Source organism: Pelmatolapia mariae, linkage group LG7 (assembly GCF_036321145.2).
Source record: "Pelmatolapia mariae isolate MD_Pm_ZW linkage group LG7, Pm_UMD_F_2, whole genome shotgun sequence".
In the NCBI taxonomy this organism is placed as follows: Eukaryota; Metazoa; Chordata; class Actinopteri; order Cichliformes; family Cichlidae; genus Pelmatolapia; species Pelmatolapia mariae.
In genome coordinates, this window is record NC_086233.1 from 5,846,821 (window position 1) to 5,868,956 (window position 22,136).

Below are 22,136 nucleotides of genomic sequence, written 5' to 3' on the forward strand. Positions count from 1 at the left end.
CATACTTGTCCTTTACTTTGACATACGTTTGGTTTTTTTGTATCATATTTCTGTCCACAGTCATTACAGTATAAAACTGCCTCACTTTCACAGGAAACCACTTACTTGTGGAAATAGCTGGGTACTGTCATGGCACTGTTACGGCCCTCAGTGGGCGAGGTGAGGGTTTTTAAAGTACCCACCTCTGTTAGGTGTGTCATGCATTTGTGCCATGTTGTGACTCAGAATACAGACTTCATTACTACATTCTGTAGAAGATCTGAGTGACTGGGTGTCGGAGGTCACTGATACAATGCAAAGTTCGTCTCTACTGCGAAGTTAGTAGAGTGAAAGGACCAATCAAAAATACCTATACGGCAGCAGCAACAGCAGCATATTACCTTTATGCGTATGCTAAGTTCCTCAGCCTATGCTTTTCTGTTTGAAGCCCCGCCCACCCGTGTATGCCACAACAGCTTGCACATTTATTTTTCATTATTTGGTTTCAGAGCTCCGCCTTAGCAAAAGAAGTTGTCATTTTGCATCTACAAGGAAGAAAACAAACCATGTATACTTATACTGTCCCGTTCAACCTATGTCCCAATTACTTTTAATAGAAAGGCTGATATGCTCACAGCACAACCCCAGCAGGATTATCACTGAAGCATTTTTAAGACTTAATACAATATTTCAAATACAGGTTGTGCTGAAGTCTCTCCTAACATAACTGAGTGCCACCATAAGCACTATCTGCGAACCTCGGACCACAAATTCACTTTTAAGTATATGAAAAAGAAGACAAAAACATCAGCCGTACTTTAACTCGCACATATTAAACGCTAATTATTCAGGAATTAGACAACTTGTCAAATATTTGGTGCTTTTTTTGTTGCAGCAAAACAACAACTTGTAAAATGTAATTACCGAAATGAAAAAGCTGTTTTCACACAAAAATAAGTTGGAGTTTAAATGTATTAGAGATGCGGGGAAACTACTACATTAAAGTCATGTTACTCACGTTGTGCGACCCTCTGACGCGCAGTCTAAACAAATCCTTTAACTGCGTTTCTGGGAGACGCTTGAAGATAAAGTGAGAGGACACAAACGCGCCATTACGCGTACATACAGCAGTCGTGCGCGCAAGGTGCCCTGACCTGTGTTAACTGTCTGTCTGTCTGTACTCTGCGCTGCACTGTAGCGCCAGCTCCCTCAGCTCTATCACCTGCCATGTGATACGCACGATGCCTTTACGAGCTCATCGGAACTCCTGAAACTCCATATTTCTCTCTCTTTTAGATCTACATTGAACATTATGATATGTTTCGCAGTGCGCTCATAGTTGAGAATGAAAAGGAACCATCGAATTGTAGTACTTGTATCTTTTCTTCTCGGATCCAACAAATACCAATGATGATTATAATACTGTGCAGTACTAGTCAAAGTTGCTGTTGTGTTTTATTCAACTGATAAGCCAAAGATTTTAACGTCATAAATTAGCCTCATTATCCTACAACTGATGTCTCCGATATTCATGAACGCAGCGAGGCATCGATCTGTGGTAATCCGGATAACGATTTGGTTTTAAGACTCCAAACTCAAACGTTTGTCCAAAAGGTTCTTCACATTGCCTGAACCTGAAATATGTGCTCTGCATGTCAGGGAAAAGAGGGGCAGTGATACCACTACTAATAATAATAGTAATATTATTATTATTATTATTATTATTAATAATGATAATAATAATAATAATAATAATAATAATAATAATAATAATAATAATAATAGTAATAATAAGAGATTCCAAGATTCATAGAGTCATACAAGTACAACACACAGTGAAATGTGTCCTGAACGGCTCCTTGACTGTGCAAAATATTATAAACAATAAGTAAATTTAAATTAAAAATCGAGACAGCAACAAACGAAATCGCAAACAGCTAAAAACAACCAAACAACGTGGGGGGAAAAATGTCCATTTTATGTTTAGCTTCGCTTGATTATTTTTTTTCTATAATCAAACACTGCCATCTAGTGATTTAAAGTCATAAGTATACTAGAGTGTACATTATCAGTGCAAGCAAATCACTGATTGCATGCTTTATTAATATTTAACTTTTAAGAATATATATCGCCATTGATGTGATAAATTCTACAAAAACAACGTGTTACAGCTAGCTGTTGTTGTTTTCTTCGTAGCAAACACAAATCAGAAGCCAGTAGTACACACAGCACTGCATCTACACGAGAGCCTGTTATTGTGATTTACACACACACACACACACACACACACACACACACACACACACACACACACACACACACACAGTAGCAGCATAGATATTCTACATGCTTCCATTATCTGGAATCCAGCTGACCATAGAGTGATTACTGATACAGTCCCTCTGTAGTGATGCTCTTCATTCACTGAAGATCACAATGACAACAAACACGAATAAAAACAGGACCAATGCTGACAAATTACAATCCTAGTTTAATTTTGTCAGTGGTGTAGAGTGTTAAGGAAAACTGGTATTTTTTCACTTCAAATATGGAACCATAATTATATCAAGCTTGACACAAACAACAGCAACACCTAATAACAAATAGCTGAAGTTAAGCCACCTAAAATCAGCCATGTCTTCTTTCTCCAAAAGAAAGAGGACTTTGCATGGGATTTCCAAAGCAACAGCAGAAATTATCGTGCAGCAATGGATTTTTAATCTCAGTAGAGAAACAGTTCCTCATGCTTTCACTATTGATGGCTCAGGTAGTGAGTATATCAAGAGATTATTTCAAAATTCCTGGTGTCTACAATTAATTAATGACAAGTTGCTGTAATAAGCCACTGCAGGTATGTTGAGCGCCCCCTTATTATCCATTACTGTTTTATTGCCCTGTGAATACAACTGGTCATAATCTATCAGTTATCAAAGTGATATTTTATAACTTGTTTCATTTAAGATAGATGACATGTTTAAGAAGCTATTAGACGTATCAAAAGCTATAGCACTAAATCATAACAACAGTTGCTTCAAGGTGCTTTATATTGTAAGGCAAAGACACTATAATAATTTAAGGAAAACAGAGAAAATCCCAACAATCATATGTTTATTTCACAGTCAGTGTTGGAGACACTGAAGAAGGAAAATGAGATCCTGCAGTATAACTGTTGGAAAAAACAAAGCAATCACAGACAGTTTAAAAGAAGCCAATAAAGAGGTAAACTCTGTAACTTTAGCAAGAGTCTTTAGTCCACAAAATATTCAATCCGCTGGCACAGCAGACACAAACTCATACCCACTGTCAGGACGATGATCAAATCACAGCACCACCTCCACTGGAAGATGAACCAACGTCAGACTCTGTGGAGCCTGAAGTGGTTAATGGGCCTCCTGCAAATTGTGCACAGGCTGCTGACACATCTGAGGGGAAACATGGGCAGGATGGAGGAGAAAAGGAAGAAACATCCAATATGTTTATGAGAACACGTGTACAAATGGTAGTTTTGTTTGGCTATGAGATCATAAAAGAAGAGCAGCCCTTGTAAAAACACCATTAGCCCGATCAGGTGGTTAGTTAAGAAAATCTGGCTTAAAGTTGAGGAGTGAGATTTCAATAAGGTTTAAAAAGCTCCACACTGGCATCATCAGTGACATTTGTAAAAAGTCAAGGTGCTGAGCTGATGAGGTGCTCAGTTTAATGGATTTCGGGGATCCAGCAACTGAAAATATGATTGTGTTCTTTCAAATAACACATACTGGCATTGTGAGGATAATCTAATGGCATCAAAAAGTTCCTCTCACCTGTTTGCATAACTGGATACAAAGTCTCTGAAGAGATACCTGTTATGGAATTGTGATAGTGAGAATAACAGTAATCGTCTATTTTATTAATACACATCCACACAAACTTCACAGTGGTCATTTTGTGTAATCCAGAAGTCACTGTCCCTTGATTTAATATGTGCTTTGTTAGGATAAAACACGCTGCGCTCTATCAGGATGACGTAGCAGTTTTCCACCACCTGATGGCAGAGCAGGACCAAACATCGCAGGGAGAGAGTCTGACCACTGAAAGCTGGAAATATAAAGGTGACAATGTCAAGAGGAATGTGTTCGGTAGCTTCTAGTGTGCATCTTACCGAGATGACACAACCTATAAGATATCTTCAATGCTAAAATATATGATATATGTATTGCATGACACAATATGAATAAGTGTAGGAGAGCTTTGTTTGGTAAGTTCAGTTTCCCTTCCACAGAAAAGTAGGAGATTAGCCAAGAAAGACCATTGTTGTTGTTATTATTATTGTTATTATTATTATTATTATTATTACATTTTCCTTCTGCTATTCAATAGCTGATTACATTATTTAGTATTGAGCTATAAGTATAGCGAGTACTACAGAAGTCTTTGTTGTACTTGCGTTACTTTTGGTTTCCTCTGTGATTTAAATGCAGGGTGAGAAAAATACATTTGAATTTAACACTCAGTTCCCCATTAGATATGATTGGAGACGCTGGAAGACCCGCCTTTTTCTGTGTCAAGGTAGCCGAGATACAGGAAACTGTACAAAGCAAATTCAATTTCAAAATAAAGGTCTGAACCTGTAGATTTAATGTCATGTGCCCAATTTACATTTAAGTGTCAATATTGCTGGCATGTACATGATCTATGTACATGATCTAGGCAAGCTTTCTGGAAAAACTTTTAGGTGTAAATAAACTCTGTAAGGACAATAATGTCTGTGTTCTTGCCAAATTCTGACATTGTTGATTATTTACTCGGCAAAAATGGGGCTTCCATGTAAGAACTCTAAAACTGCAGTAAGTAGAGCTGTGTCTTTTTAATTAATGAAAAATATTAATTATGTAGCTGAGTTTATAGACTTGTATAAGAGCTCTTTGATTGGCTAAATATTTAAGGTTGCGATTTGTTAACATTAACAAAATATGCATTGTTTTTGCAGAAAAAAACAGAAATGACTATTTTAAATTATAGTCAGCCTATTGCTCTAAGATATCAGTCACAGAGGAAAACAATATATATTTTGAATATTTTTTAATTGAAATTGTTTTGAGTTTTTCAGAACATTTGCAGACATAGTCATACGATGCAATGCAATAAATCATTTCGGTGGAGCATTTCCCATCTCTCCCATAACCCAGCATTTATTTGACCCAGCTGTTGGTCAGGTGGTAAAGCGGATCATCCATCAATAAGAAGGACAGCTGATTGATCTCAGCCTTTCCAGTTCATGTATCAAAGATACTCAACTCAGAGTGTATCCATCAGAGTGTGAGTAAATGTTAGATAAAAGCCCTGTATGAATGTGTGTGTATTATTGGGTAAATGAGACTTGAATTTGTATTTGATTTGGTCAAACTGAGTAGAAACGTGCCAGTAGCAGCCCATTCCACCATTTATTTTCATATATGATGCAAATTGAAACAAGAATGTAATTTTATATATGTTTTTAAACCCAGCTCAGACAGACTGTGGCAGAAGATATTACACACAAAAGTTGCCTAGTTGAGGTTTTAGTGTGTGTTTGTGTGTCGGGGGAAACAGTAACCGGAAGTGCTAACCTCGCGCTGTAGTCTCGCTCTTAACTAGACGCTCGTCGCGGGGATCGGCGCTGATACGGTGACTGTCCTGCGAGGAGCAGGTTGCAGACACGGACGCGCTGCACAATTAACCGCCCACGGAGTACATAAAGCCGCGTCTCCACGGCCGAAAGAGTGTTGTTAGCCGTGGAGGACTGCGGCGGGACCTCTGACATTTCACCGGCCGCTGGGCTTCATGGAGTCTCCGGTGTGAGTATCTGACAGCGAACGCACCACTGAGCGCTAATCACGAATGCTGGTTTTAAACGCCTCGTATGTTTAACATTCACCCCACGCATTCTTCCTTACTCTGTGTTTAATACCTTAAAGGTGCTGGTAAGAAACTGCAGGTGATTTATTTATTTAGCAACAGTCCCACACTATTACCACACAGACACACATACGGGGATGGTAGGTTAACACAGGGTTATATTTTGGTGACTTTGCTGACAAGTCGGATCCTGAGCCCCCTCATTTATGGGGCTTTGCTGTTGCTGCTGTTGGTAAATTATTTAGCATTTGCTGCAACCTAACACGTTGCAAGCGCGCAACAGGTGGCATGCCAAGAACAAGCTCAAATCACCGAGAATCTGAAAAAAGGAAGAAGTTAAACTTTTATTTTGAAATCTGTCGAGAAAATAAATATTACGTGAGACCGGTGAATAATGTGCATGGCCTGTTATAGGACTGCTCTTTAACATTTGAATGCATTTATATGAATCAACACAAGTTCCATACATCAATTAAATGCCGTATTTATGACGTTTATTATCTTTATCTTTTTTTCTCTCTCTGTTGTTGCAATTATTTATAGCCAGAAAGACATTAAATTTGAGGTTTTACAACTGAGTTTAAACAAAAGCTTTTGCAAGGCTCTATATTGTGGAAAACAGAAGTTTCTAATCTCATCCCGTAGTGGAGACTAACATATGCAAACTTCTCCCATCAGACATACAGGAAAGAGGCTTACTAATTTGCTGAAGTTTCCAACAAGTGTAGGCGCATTAAAACTTGTAGTTTTAAGTAGTGACGTGTTTTTCCTTCTGTCCTCTGAGATGTGAAATTCAATCGGGCACCGATGGCTAATTTCATTTGAGAACCTCCCAGTTGTTGTGGATTAATGTTTCAGTAGTTGGACAGAATTACACTCAGTTTATTCTTCTTTAAAAAAAAAAGTGGATTAGTATCATTACAATAAAGATTTACGTGCTCCATTTTTTACATAACCACGCCATGGTGTGAAGAGACTGTTCTCTGTTGTTGGACTTGAGGAGAAAAACAAATCTGGGAGCCAACTTTTCATAGGCTGTTAGTAGCACTTATTGCAAGTAGCTTACAGCTTTTAATGTGAGTGTTGGTCAGAAGCAGCTTGGTCACCATGGAGACCTAAAAGGTCAGATGCAGGAATTAGATAAATCCTAAATGACTGTTCTGAACATGAGTAATGGCAGGGAGGAAAATATTTGTTGTTGGCTGTGCTCCTGTGCAGAACTTCAGAAAAGAGTTGATTTCAGGTGAAATGAAACAAACTCCACAGCAGGAGTTGAGATTGTCACATCAGTAGGAACCACGGACCTGTCTGCAACCACACCAAGTTGTAGAGACATCCCAGTGGCAACATTAAGTGGAAAATGCACTGATAAATTAGCTGATGGTGAGGTAGACTGGTACTAATATAGTGTCTTTGTACTCGGTTGAGCACTCGAAGTGCTTTCATGTTGTTGGGTTTGTTGACTGATATTGGCTTGGCGGCAGATAAGATAGCATTTACCAATATCGTTGGCTGGGTCTGTCACAAGTGGTGGGTAAAATTAAAAAAACAAAACAAACAAACCTGTGTATAGATGAGGCAAATTATTATTTGGTATGTTCTGAATCTCACATTTTGCTTTGTTCTCAATCTTCCGTTTTTTTTTGTTTTTTTTGTTTTTTTAGTTTTTTTTTTGTTGTTGTTTTTGTCTGCTGAACAAGGAAACCAAATATTAAATTCAGCATTTCCACACTCTGTACTGCCTACAGCAGCTGACTCAAATCTGTTACCAACAAACTAAATGAACGTTTAATGTTACTCATACATGCTCTGTGTATCCTTTTGCTCCAACGAGCACACTCCTGAGCTGCACCGTGGTGGCTGTAGAGCAGGTCATATGCTAACTGCAAGGTTGGTGGTTTGATCTCTGGCTGCTCCAGGCTGCATGCCAAATACCTTTGGGCAAGATACTAACCCTAAGTTGTGCTGTGAAAGTTGGATAGAAAGCACTTGCGTAGAAAAAGCATAGGGGGAAAAAAGTGCTTGTGTAAGTGTGTGAATGAGGAAAATTATATAAAGTGCTTTGAATCTTTATGTTGAGTAGAGTTCTTTTTTTTTTTTTTTTTTTTCTCTTGTCCCTGATGTTGTGTATTTTCATTGTTTTTCTTACCATTCTACCTCTCTCCGACCTGTCTTCCCAATGTCATGCTTGTGCTATGTACATATGGTCGGAATGGGACCAGTTTCACTGCATGTAACTGTACGTAACACACAACGTGTACGTGTAACTTTGCATGTGACAAATATAGGATTAAATGACGCTGTATGAGTCCATTACCCATTTACCATTTTGTTACATTAAAAAAGTTGATAATGCATCTCATTTCTTTGCTGGTTATTACCTCTGATGTGAAACTGAACATCTTTGTGAACCTTACTTTGCTTCTACAGGGTTTCCAGGTTTAACATTTTATCCTTTTTAAATTATTAGTGGACAATCCACTTGCTTCTTTTTCCTCACCCTTTCCCTCTCGTGTTGCCCCTCTGGTTGGTTTGCTGGACAGGTTGCTGTTATGGTTGTCAGCTGTCTCTTTAGAGAGTCTCTTGTCCTACAGTGGGAGTCCAATTCCACTGTACTAGGCTTCATAGTGGGAAGCAGTATTATACGTGAATGCTGGTGTTGCCCTTGGCCTACTAGGAGATTTAAAAAAATGAAAACCTTTAACCTTTTGTCCTTTAATTGGTGGCACTGAAATTTGTCACTCGTTGTTTAGATTCCCTTTTTATGGCCTTGGCAGAGATTCCTTTTCTTTCAGTAAATCCTAGCTGACCTGAATGTGACAGTAACGGTCTGTGGAAGTTTTTTCCATAGACTTTCATCTTCACATCCTGATGCCAACCCTTCAGATGTTAATCTCAGCCCTTTTTAAACTGGTGTTTCCTTTTTCCCCTGATGCCAGTGGGGAAAGGAAAAAAGCTGTTGCACAAGCGTTCACTTCCTGGAATGAACATTTGACTTATAAGGGGGTGCCACTGCACATATCAGCTACGGGGGGCAGCGAGACAAAAATACACCAGGGAGCCGGGCGTCACTGGCTGACCAGAGGTGCTGCTATCAAATGAGAGAGGCCAAGTTTAGCTTGAGTGTGTCAGAGGGCTTTTCTAAGGTTATGCTGAGAACTTAAATTGGTTAAGCGCATGATATTTAAGATTACTAAAGAATATAGCCTGCAGCTTGTAGGTTTGGACTGATATTGGTGGTAACTGCTTCAATTTTTTCACCTTCATGCCTTTATTTATTTATTTTTTTGTAGCTCCAAAGCATCTTATCTTATTTCCAGTCAAAGTTCAGAGCTGTGTGGTTCTTGAGGTTTGAGTTGCCTTATAACACAGAGCAAGTTTGGCAGGGCTAGCATACTGTACAGCAGCAGTCCACAGGTCTAATTCTTAGCCTGCAAAATCCTATACCTCTGCAGGACATATGGGTCTAAATCCTTCCATAAGCTGTGGTCTTAAATTTACTCTAGACCCATTTAAAATCTGTAGAAGTTAGTATTTACTGCAGCGTTATCATGTCTACAGATGCTTTGATGTTGGACCCTTGCAAATAATTTACTGAAAGCTTGTCATTCACTTCCTTTTAAGTGTGGACATACTGTCTGGCATTTAATGTCACAACTGCCTGCAAGTTGTGGACATAATCAAGCCTTTAACCTCAACAGTGTGCGGTGTTAATCCCGTGAGGATTAAGGGTTTGATTTCAGGGCTCACACGAACCAATTAAAGCCTTGCTCAGTACAAACAAACATATGGCATTGAAGCCAATTTGCAGTAGCCTTTAGGACCGAATCAGGCTCGACTCACCACTAAGATGTGCCTCATCTGTGATGCTCTACTTGTGAGCTAATTGTACAATAATAGTTGGAAGGATAAGTGGCATGGATAGGCAACATTTCAGTTTATGACATTTTTCATTCATTTGTGATGTACAGCACTCTTTTAATATTACCACCTCCTTAAAGTTGCGTGGGTCCCCTTCGTGCAATAACAGCTTTCAGCAAGCTCTCTGATGGTCTCCTGTGGTATCAGGCACCGAGACATTAGCAGTAGATCCTTTAAGTCCTCTAAAGCTGGGCGCACATTTAACGACTGTCGGGCCGATTGTGAATGCGATTTGGATGTGACGACTGATCAAGCCCAGTCTGTGTTAACAGTTGGGAAATAAAGTCATGCACTGTGTGTAGCGCTTCCAGTCTTAATTCTTAAGAACAATCAAAGCAAGTCATCTCTTCTTAAGACTTCTGAAAAACATCTTTACTATTTGCAACTGAGAGTCAGTGCTGTTGGTGTTGCCCAGGAGAAGATGAACAAACACAGGAAGAGAAATTGTCCTAAAGGTTTGTAAGAAGTAAACTGAACAGAATCTCTGTGTTTACACATTTTGATCAGGCTAAACATGTACACTACCAGTCTGAAGTTTGGACACACCTTCTCATTTAATGGTTTATTTATTTATTTATTTTCACAACTACTTAAACTGTAGATTCTCACTGAAGGCATCAAAACTATGAATGAACACACATGGAATTATGTAGTAAACAAAGAAGTGTGAAATAACCCAAAACATGCTTTATATTCTTGAAAATTGATTACTCCTTTGCACACTCATGGCATTCTCTCGATGAGCTTCTTGAGGTCGTCACATGAAATGGTTTTCCAACAGTCTTGAAGGAGTTTCCAGAGGTGCTGAGCACTTGTTGGCCCTTTTGCCTTCACTCTGTGGTCCATCTCATCCCAAATAATCTGGGTTTGGGTCAGGTGACTGTGGAGACCAGGTTATCTGGTTCAGCACCTCATCACTCTCCTTCTTGGTCAAATAGCCCACACACAGCCTGGAGGTGTGTTTGGGGTCATTGTCCTCCTCAAAGTTAAATGATGGTCCAACTAAACGCAAACCAGATGGGATGGTTTGCATGTCACTGCAGGATGCTGTGGTGGTAGCCTTCAATTTTGAATAAATCCCCAACAGCGTCACCAGCAAAGCACCTCTACACCATCACACCTCCTCCTCCATGCTTCACGGTGGGAACGATGCATGTAGAGACCATCCGGTCACCTTTTCTGTGTCACACAAAGACACAGCAGGTGGAACAAAAGATCTCAAATTTGGACTCATCAGACCAAAGTACAGATTTCCATTGGTCTAATGTTGATTCCTTGTGTTTCTTGGCCCAAACAAATCTCCTCTGCTTGGTGCTTTTCCTTAGTCTTGGTTTCTTAGCAGCTATTTGACCATAAAGTCTCCTCTGAACAGTTGATGTAGAGATGTGTCTGCCACTGGAGCTCTGTGTGGCATTTATCTGGGCTCTAATCTGAGGTGCTGTTAACTTGTGATTTCTGAGGCTGGTGACTCCTCAGCAGCAGTGATTCTTGGTCTTCCTTTCCTGGATTGGTCCTCATGTGAGCCAGTTTCGTCATAGTGCTTGATGGTTTTTGCAACTGCACTTGGGGACAAGGTTAGAGTTTTAGTAATTTTCTGACTGACTGACCTTCAGTTCTTAAAGTAATGATGGACTGTCGTTTCTCTTTACTTAGCTGATTGGTTCTTGCCATAATATGAATTCTAACAGTTGTCAAATAGGGCTGTTGGCTGTGTACCAACCTGACTTCTCCACAACACAACTGATGGTTCCAACCCCAATAAGAAGGCAGGAAATTCCACAAATATACTATTATTTGGTGTACATATAACAAAAGTAATATTATGGTAAATGTATAAAAGTTTTCTTTGGTTCCCAACTTTTGACACTAAAACTTTTCATTTACTTGTGTGTACTAATTTACTTGAAGGCGCTTCTGTTTATTTTTTAGTAGCTAAAGTTTTACTTGAAGCAGGCTTGTGTTGGAAAATGGATTTTTAATTCTCCATGTGCGATTACTTCATGTAATTCTTTACTTGATGCTCCCCCAACCAATGCAAAGAAACTCCTTATTTTGAAACCTTTTCACAACATGGTAAATTCATGTTGTGACACTACGTATTTGCTCTCTTTATTTGTGGGATTGTCCACCGGCAGAATTTCCAGTGTTATGTTGTCTTGTGTTGTGTTGTGATGGACATGGGCAACTTGAAGCCACCCACTTGATTTTAGCTGTTGGTTTTTGGTGTTTTGAAACAAGACGGCACAAGCCTGAGGCGGTTCCTAACTGAGAAACCAAGTACAGCCCACATTGGCTAATGTGTCTGACACATTGTTAGCTGGTTAATCTTCCTTTCTGTGTCCACAATTTACAAAATGGCATGCATTCATGAATCTTTAATTACATAACCGTTGATTTAGCCCTCAAACTTATCAGGAAAGTATTAACTAAGTGAGCCAGACAAACGGCCGTTTCTCAGACTTCTTCTGACGAATTCTTTTTTGGAGTCGCCCCCTGCTGGTCATTAAAAAGAATGCAGGTTTGGAGGCACTTCCATGTAAGCTTCACACTTCAGACCTTCTGTGCTTGTGTAGTGGACTATATCAGTCGTTAGTGCTCTGTGACTATCAAAGAGCACAATCTGCTGCAGTCGGTGAAAACATTCATTAGATGTGTCGTGTCTTCTTCAGATAGCAGTTGAGTGTGAGCGCGGCTTCAGTTGCGAGGTGGGACTTGCATAGAGTTGTTTTTCCAGCACATCTCACAGTGTTGATCAGATTGAGATCTTTTTGGTTTTCACGCAGTTCTTGAGCAAGTTTTGCTGTTGTAATGCACGCTGAATTACACTGCCACCTGGTTTGACACAAAGCTTGTGCAATCATCAACATCCACATGAATGCAGGTTTACCAGCTGAACTCACTTAGCTTAGCTCATCACATCACAGGGTTTCCCCTTTTGAGACAAGTGCTGTATAAATACTACAGTTTACACTCTGTAAACTCCCTGCTATTGTTGGCGCTTCTGCTGCTGGGCATATTTCTGACATGTTTCATCATGTAAATTGATCAAGCATCTGTGTAAGATTCCACACCGAGGAATAATTGCTGCTGATCTCATTTACAGTCATTCTTTTAGAAGATAGGAGGAGGAGGAAGCAGAAGGTAAATAAAAGTCAGATTAGCTGAAGCTGAATTGTTTGCATGGTGAAGAAGGCTTTCAGTCCTCCATAAGACTGGAAAACACTCCATAACAAAGGGCCGTTTCCTGCTACTATCTTCAGCCACCTTTGTGTTGTTCCTTGTCAATAAAGCACCTGATGTCACAGAACATGTTGCGATGCTTCTGGTCTCAGCAATACCAATTTAGGCAATTTAGGTCGCTAAGGCTTTCCTTTTATAGTCAGATTAGTTTTATTGCTGTTTACTGAGTGTTCGAACACTCCCCTGTTGTTCGGCGCAACCTTTGTACCAAAGATGACTAACAACACGATGCCCTTATTAGTAGATTGTATGTACAGAAACAAACCCATTGTGGTATAGTAAATCCCTAAAAGGAAATTTCAGCTCTTCAAATTAAACTCTGAAAATTGACTGGCTGTTTAATACAGACTTTGTTATCTTGGTCCTGATATATATCCCTGTTAAGCCTGAAGAGCAGAACTCATTCAGAGTTCTCGGACCATGTGTCATTCTTCACTTCATGGTATGTATAAAATGTAACATGTTAACACTGAATAACAGCTTTTGAGTTTTAATCAGCTCTAAAGAATCGGCTCTTTTGTACTGAAACACTGAAGTAAAAGTAAACAAGTAAATCATGTGGATTATGTAGTAGTTGGTTACTGCTGCTGGGTATTATCTTAGTGCTTCATTCACATGCAGACCCAGTCTACCTTTGTAAGATTTTAGGTGGCTTGAAAAAAATTTCCTTTAAAATATCTCTGCATCTTTTTAAAGAGATTATAAAATAGTTATTTGCGTTCTTCAGAGAGTTTTCGCTCCTGACTTAAAGTCTAAATCTTTTGCAGTTTTTTGCAAAAACATTTTCTGTGTTTTGGTCTGTTAGTAGTTTGCAAAGTGCAACGATGGCGCTAACCCATCGGCCTGAGTTTGAGAGCAGGTGCTATCTGATTTTGGTTTGTGACTTTGCTTTTTCTGTACATGTGAATCTGGAGGGATTTGCATGCATTTGAATTGTGGATATTTGGAGCTTTCAGCTGCCTTATTTACATGTGATGAGCCAGACTGAATGCAAATCTTACTTCCTTTTTCTTCCTTACGTAGTTCCTTTTTTCATCTGTAAGGAGAAGAGGGAACATTGATGGGTCCGATTGTATTCATGTTTTGTTTTGGGTTTTTTTTTGTTTGTTTTTTTTCCTGAATGCTTTTGGTCAGTATATCTAGCTTTTTTTTGCTTTTTTTTTTTTTTTTTTTTTTTTAAATTCACTGAGACATCCGTGAAAAAAAGGAAAATATTAATTTGCAAATAAATCTCTTAGATACGATGTTGGACCAATCAATATGGTGACACAATCCTCTGAGCCTAACAGTCTGCTGGACTCCTATATGATTTTTTTTCGTGGCACTTTATCCTGCTTTCAATTTGTAACTCTGCTGCCGACTGAAACGAATACAATTTTTGTGAAACTCGAAATGCTATATGACTGAACTTTACCGTCAGGGAAGTTATGCTGTAAAAGTTCAGCTGTATCCCTAGAGCTGGAAGGGCAACTAAATTTGTCAAATGGGTCAAAAATGCATGAATAAATGTGTAGAGATGCAATTATTGAGCAGAACTGAGTTCAGCTTCTTTGTATGGCGCTCCACAGTACTCCCAGTTCCTCATGTGGCCCCTCTGCTTTATGCTCACTATTGGTTTCATTGTGGTAACTTATAGAAGTGAAATTCTTAAGCTGTGATAAACGTGTGTATGATATCTCAAGAAACACAGTTTTTAGTATCTCTGACTCATGTGGCCTGGACAGTATTAAAATACAGTGCAGTATTAAAAATACAATACTTAAGGAGGACACTGGGGAATGTAAGAAATTATGAGATGCAACAGGAAGCAGCAGTTTCAGATGTGCAGTTATAAACCTGAAAGTGTAACACACTTTTCTTACTGGTGAGTCTCTCTTTTTTAGTAAATCTAGTAAGCAAACTATTCTGTGTTGGAACAAGCTCAATAATTTTGTGTGATGATACGTAACAATTGTTTTGCTATATTCTTTTAGAATACATTCTTGTTAATTTACTCATTGTCAATCAAACTCGCTGCGACACAGGATTGTGTAATCATGTATCCCCTGAACCCTGTGGGCTTCATGTAGGTGAGGAATGCAAACATGGCAGTGAGGGGTCAGGTGTTGTCCTGTACAGTTATAGGTCTGACTGACAGAACGCACATGCTCAAGATCACAGTTGGAACCTGAGAGCTGTCGACTGTGTGCTAGGATATGTGTCAAGCTCATTGTTCTTCCTGTGGTTGTCCTTGGAAGGTTGTAAAATTGCAGGTATAAAACACAGACTGTACATAAAAGATGGATGTACAGGGCTTCTGCCAGAAACTCACACAGTGGGAGGTGATTCAGTACAACTTAATGTTGCACAGGGTAAATGGACTGCTACTAATTTTTAAGTGTGTGTTGATAGCTCTGCATACAGTAGGACAGCGCTTGTTGAGAGCACAGATTTAAATTGAACCCTTTTAACCCTTTAATTAGTGTGCATGGATATCAGTAAATCTGTTACATCATCATAACATTTGCTTGGTTCTTTATTCCTTTGTTTTATTGCTTTTATAGATTTTTTCCCTTTTTTTTTTTTTATTTTTTTTTTTTATGTTAAAATGGTTAACAGGAAGAGTTGTCTAATAAAGTACATACGCTAGCATAATCGTTGTAGTGTTAGGCTTTTGTCTAATTAAAAAAGTGAAGAAGAATCATAGCTTTTGCTTTATTTTTCAGCTTTGGAGGTGGGCACTTGAAAAGACTCAAGTGGCCATTCTAGGATCGAATGTTTTTGGCACTTCTGGCTTAATTTTGTAGGCCTCAGAGTTGTTGCTTGGTGTACATTTAAAATTACATGTATGACTTACCCAATGACAGATCACATGATCCAAGTTGCAGGAAAATCTCCAGTATCTCCATGTATCTTTGTTAAGGAGCTTAACAATATAAAACTTTTGCTTAATTTAACTCATTTTACACTTGCAGGTCTACTTGCACAAATACCTTTTTGCCTATATCCTGTACTTTTACATAATGACCCACTTCACTGTGTCTGCTACCCAGGGGATACCAAATATGTAGCTGAGGAAGAGTTTGGCCCCCCCTTTGAGCTCCTTATCTGTAGGTTAAGTATGGGTGTGTTGTTTTCAGATGTGGGCTTAACTGATGTGCCTATAAGATATTGTCCCTGTGAAAGGCATTTAGCAGTGTGAGCGGCAATGACTTTGTATGTTTCTTTAGCTCTTCAGAAAGCGTCTGCTGAGTGAGAGTAAAGAATAAAATGAAAATCTAAAACAGCCTCTTACTATGGGACAAGTCTGAACTGCACACACACATTATTGAGTCTCCTTGTTAGCTGTCTAATGTCTCTTGTGCAAATTTGTGTTTTTGTCCTAACGGCAATAATGTGAGGGGGGGGGGGGGGGGGGGAAGCACTGGGTTAATGTTTTTTTTTTTTTTTTTTTTGTTGTTTTTTTTTTTTTGCTTCAGATGGCTGCTTTCTGGGTCTTTTTTCCTCTTATACTAACAATCTAGGCTTATGTGAAATAGGAGGCCACGTAATAAAAAGAACTCAACAAAAGATGGTAACCCTTTGATGTTAGCTTCCGCTGTGCTATAGTAGCTCACCTTCTACTAGCTGGTGCACTGCTCTGTGTTGCAGCTACACAATTTATGGATGCATCTTGCTAGTGTTAGCTGATAACTAAATATGGTGACTTTGGGTTCCAAAATGGTGAAAATGCTGATGTTGAGACCTCTAACTGCAGATTCCAAACACAATGAGTGATTTTTGCAGTGGCTATGTCCAGCTTTTATTTACAGTCTTTTCATGACGCACCCGGTAGTTAGGAAGTAGGTGTCAGGGACTGGGTGCTACACAAATGAATGTGTAAATTATACTCACTCTCATTTTGTTTTCCTTATTATATTAGGCAAGATGTAGCACCAATTTTTTTTAAATGTATTTTTTGAATTAATATTATGTTAGGAATCTGGAAAAGGGAGGAAATGAGTTGAAATTCCAGCTGAAGCAAAATTATATTTTAAGAAATTAGAGTGCAACAAGTTTAAAGGGCAGCTGATAAATTTATGCGGGCAGCAATTAAAACAACGAGATATTTTTAAAATGATAGATTTCTTTAGTTTCCAGGTCAGGGGACTGATGTGATGAGGGGTCTATGTTCATTGGAGCAATTGTTATCATTATGATGGATTCAATCTGTTGATCTTACAGCAGCGATTTAGGCTAACAATGGACTAGACATACAGAAGGCTGTGAGTGGTTCATGGGAGGAAGAAGGGAAATTGTTTTCCTTGTGAAATTGCCCTTCAAGTCTTACACAGTCAGAAGGTTGAGCTCAGTTCACTGGCTCAGAGTTCTTACTAAATGAATGACTAGAAATGATACTAATGTAAGCCTAATGCAGTTGGAGCCAGGAACCCTGCAATAAATCAAATCTTCATCTGGAGGTTTTATTGACACGGTTTAGTGTGGTCATTTTAATGGCTTTAGCTTGTGTGTCTCTTAAACGGTAATGTTTTAAGAGGTGTTTGTCCTTTCATTATTTAATTTTCACTCATTTGTGATGTGCTAGTTTAGGGTCTGATGCAGTCACTTTTTGTGTGATGCGTCTCTGAGAAGACAGCAGGTCCACACGTTCCAGCTGTTCATATTTCCTGTTTTCATAACCAATTCCTGCTGCTGTCTCCTGGCCAAGTCCTGCACTCCAATCAGATTCAAATTCCATAAATTTCAGTTCTCTGAACTCTACACTCCCAGTTTTTATTTTTCCCTGTCTTTTCTCGCTCTGTTTTGGCATCCAGTCTGTCTGGGTAGAAACGTGTTGACTCAGCTTTGATCCTTCTCTCAGAGCACTCTTGGACAGGCCATTAACTTTACACAACTACAGTTCTGTTACGTGGCAAGTAATTAATTTTTTCAAACAAAGTCTTGTGACCTACAACTGAAAAGTTTTTACACTGTTTGTGGCAGATTATTAAAATAGGCTTTGTCATTCTGTCAGTGAGTTTCCAATTAATCTTTTGTTGTCATTCAGAGGTCAGTTTCAAAAAGCATAAAATATAAACGTCTAATTTTGGTTTCTGTGAATATCCTATTCCACAAAAACACAAACTCTTTGTTCCCAAGGGTGGGAGGAAATAAAGTTTCCTGGAAATATTTTATTTGCAAATTACTTTGTGATGAATAAATAATGGCGCAATATATTTAGCTGCCTCTCCAGTGAAACTCCTATGTTGAGAACGAACCCCAGTCACGTTCTGCTCCACAGTTTTGATGCGGTGCAGGGATCGGTTCTCCCCCTGATGCAGGTTCTGGGTTCTAGTTCAAGTCTTAACATAAGACGAGATCTGCTCTTGAATTATACTTAGGACTGCTGTTGGGTCTAAACACAGACCCCGCTGTATCCAGGACTTATTCCCATGAAAGAAAAACAAGGCAACAGTGTTACTTGCGCAAGGGAGGCCACATCTATGTCCAGCACGACAATGAACCCCATGATGGCCTCCTCTCGCTGGCTTTTATTGAGAGACAGTTCACACAAAACACAGCAAAGCAACGCCCCCCGCATTGTATGTATATGTGTGAACTTCTATATGTAAGTAGGAGTGTGTGTGTGTGTGTGTGTGTGTGTGTGTGTGTGTGTGTGTGTGTGTGTGTGTGTGTGTGTGTCAGACCTCCTGCTGACCAAAGGGTCGTAACCTCAGGAAGCTTAGATCAAAAGAAGTAGATCCTCCAGATAGGATGTATCTGCAATAAAACCTTACAGCCCCCTACCCAGAACCCCGAGAATCTGGGGGGAAGGACAGTGGAATCCCTTTCATCAAAGTTGGCAAGCATAAAAATGACAAACATTTAACAATCTACTCTAACATTCCCTCCTGTTTTGTGATTTTTATGCTCCAAATTATTCCTGTGTAGTATATTCTTATCCATGCACCTCTTGCTTGACAATTTCAGCGCAGGCGTCATTTATACACAGGCTTCTGTCATATCATTCATGTCAGTCAATTCATACTGTTGTAAAAGGACATAATTAACAAATGTATCAGAAATCATCTTAGTTCGCATTGATCTTATACACGGTAAAATTCATCCTATACATAAACAAATCAAATGTCAACAGTCCAAAAACAGGAATTAATATTTTCAAAAGAAAATGCCACCAAGGACCAGACATTAACCAAGCTCTCCAGCCTTGTGGTGCATCTACTCCTGTCGTGCGATTCATTATGTATTCCTGCAAGTAAACAACTGAATGTAACAGTCAAACAAGAAGAATCAACATACTCAAAAATCATATGTCACTACAATCCAACTGTATACAGACATAGACATTCAAACACATCAGTTGACTTTATCGTTTGTCCATGTGGCTCTCAGCTGACTTCAAAGCTGTAGCCTGGTCAACACCCTTCTTTATGACTCCTATCAATCCCCCGAGATCTTCTCACTGTAGGCAGTGGGGGTTAGAGTCAACTGGTGAATTATCTGCTTTTTACAACTCTTCTCCTGTCCTGTTGTCGCCACAGGAAAAGCTTTGTAAAGGAAATTGGATCAAGCTGTTTTGATCTTCTCGGCTCAAAGCCTCGACCAGCTTACAGAAGTGTTCATGTAACTCAGTTCATGCAAATGTAGACAAAAGGCTTCTCTGTTTACATCCTTCTTGCAGAGGACACAAAGAATACGTGATGTTGCACAAGTTCCATGATAAATCTCCAACTTGGACTAATCCATTGGCCTTCATACACATAGGCAACTGTCCTGTTTCCAGTTCGTTTAGTTGTTCAATGTCCTGCAGCAAGTCAGATTCTTTGAGTCAGACTAGCAGGTCTGTCGTACCAGAGCAGTTCACCGTCCCAGCTACTGGTGAATCAACCTTCCATTCAGGTTCAGAGGAGTTGAAAAGTTGCCAGTGTTCCAAGTACGTTTACTCCTGGATGTGTTGCTAAGGCAACCAAACAAACTGTCTCGCTCTCAGTGATGCTATATGGCCACAGTCCAGAAGAATGTGTAACCAGTGGCATCACAAGCATAGCCATTGGTCTCGTTCTTTATGTGAGCGGTTGTGTTCACAAACTTCCACCAGTAGTTGTTGAAAACTCATGCGGGTACTGGGTGTGATTTGCTCTGTCCCAGTGCGCTCCTGTCATCCCACTCAGGGTCCACAGGCACAAGAAGGCGCACAGCACATTCCCAGCCATTCTAAATTGGGTTCAGGATCCGTTGGTTTCTTCACCAGGATTGAGATGAGAGGTCCTAGAGATATACTCCCCCCTTTGTACCGCTGGCCTTTTCACCATCGCCCAGAGTCGGCCAGGAAGTGTGTTACCTTCTTGCAGTGCGCTTGATGTATCCAAGTGTTCCTTTCTGCGATCTTCACTGCTGTGGTCATCGTCAGCAGCATCCGATATGGACCTTCCCACCGTGGACTGGACCAGCACTTCCTCTCCATGGCCTTGTCAACATCCAATCTCCAGACTTCAGATTCTGCTCCTGCGGAGAAACAGAATCATCTGGCAGATCATTTGTTCTCAAGACGTCTTTATTTTTGAACATTTTAAGCATCTAATCTGCTAATATGCTCTCTCTTCTGCTCTTCTATCATCACTACAGAAGAATAGAACTCTAAATACTCTAACATATATAATCTCAACGAGTCAGACCATTCTCTATTGGAGTAATCCTCATGTACATTCATATACATCTTAACAAATTCTATACACAGTCTAACCATGTCCTGCGTCTCTTCCTAAGTCTTAGCTTTACTGTTCCATTAGTTCTCTCTATCAACCCTGCACTTTGTGGGTGATATGAACAATGATGTTTTTAGTGTTATCCCTAGATGTTGTGCCATTAATCTAATCACTTCATTTACAAAATGTGGACCATTATCACTAAACAGTACTTATAGTTATTACAGTTGGACAGCTCTATAAAGTCCATGTGAATAACTTGAAATGGGTGACAGGGTCTGGGGAATTTCCCTCTCTTAGGTCTCAAATTACCCCGAGAATTATGCTTACAACATATCATACATGACCTACAAAAAAGTTTTTTTTAAAGGGTATTTAATCTTAAAGTATAAACTACTCATTATCTCCCTCCTGTTGCGACGTGGCAAAGCCCATGGCGCAAAATAGCAGCAGTCTTATACAAAGTCTAAGGCAGTATTGGTTTATCACACAGATAACAAACACCATCCTGCAAACTCGCTCCTTCTGTATATCACAATTGTTTCCCTGCAGTAGGTCAGTGGCCCTGCATGTCTACCAGTGCATCCCGCATAATAGCCAACGTCTGCTGGCATTGCACTGCTAAAACGTTAACAACATGTTCTCCTAAAGTTGCCTCTTTCGCGATCTTATGTGCAAAAGCATTCTCTAATGCAACTGGATCTTTCCCTCACATGTGTACTTCACATTTACAAATGGCAATTTTACTGGGTAATAACACTGCCTCCAGCAGATTTTGCAAGAGTTTGGCATGTCCTACAGGTTTCCCTGTAGGGGCTGTCACACCTCGTCTCACCCACTGCACTACAAAGAAATGTAATGTAGCAAATGTATATTGGCTGTCAGTGTATATTGTCACATTTTGTTTCTCTACAGCTTTACACGCTTCCGTTAAAGCTACCATCTCTGCTGCTTAAACAAATATGAAACATGCTAGTTGTCCGACACAGATAACTTTCTCACTGTCTACTACAGTAAAACCTGTTTTAGTCTGTCCCTCTGCTGTTGTAAAACTCAAACCATCAACAAACCAAACCTTTCCCTCAACAAGTGGCACATCTACCAAGTCATCCCTCGGCTTACTCTCCTTCTCTACGTGGTCTCTACACTCATGAGAAGTGCCCTCTTCTTTCGTTGGCAAAAGGTTTGACGGATTCAGAATTGTGCACCATTTTATGGTAATATGTGGTTGTGAGAGTAACAGTAACATTAAAGACAAGTGTCTTGTAAGTGACAAAAATGTAACTTTAGTCTGTAGTAGTAGACATCCACCTCGTGTGGAACTAACAGTGTCAAAAGGGTGAAATAAACTATTTGCTGAAACATTGTACAGCTTAAGCTGCTGCACATACTGATCTCACGCATGGAAGTAAAGCACAAGCAACTAGAGCTAAT

At 39.6% G+C, this 22,136-nt stretch overlaps 2 protein-coding genes across 12 annotated transcripts in view; one reads left to right on the forward strand and one right to left on the reverse strand.

The window, feature by feature from the left end:
• Positions 1 to 1,149, reverse strand: part of ppfibp2b (PPFIA binding protein 2b) — a 100,533-nt gene extending 99,384 nt beyond the window's left edge. For all 9 annotated transcript variants that reach the window (XR_010094292.1, XM_063477671.1, XM_063477670.1 and 6 more), the window contains exon 1: positions 998 to 1,149. The gene's annotated coding sequence lies outside the window, so the exon portion shown is untranslated. The remainder of the gene's footprint in view (positions 1 to 997) is intronic.
• A 4,498-nt stretch (positions 1,150 to 5,647) lies between these two features.
• Positions 5,648 to 22,136, forward strand: part of mical2b (microtubule associated monooxygenase, calponin and LIM domain containing 2b) — an 81,691-nt gene continuing 65,202 nt past the window's right edge. For 2 of the 3 annotated variants that reach the window (XM_063477675.1, XM_063477676.1), the window contains exon 1: positions 5,648 to 5,795. The gene's annotated coding sequence lies outside the window, so the exon portion shown is untranslated. The remainder of the gene's footprint in view (positions 5,796 to 22,136) is intronic. The other variant, XM_063477674.2, reaches the window with a different exon arrangement.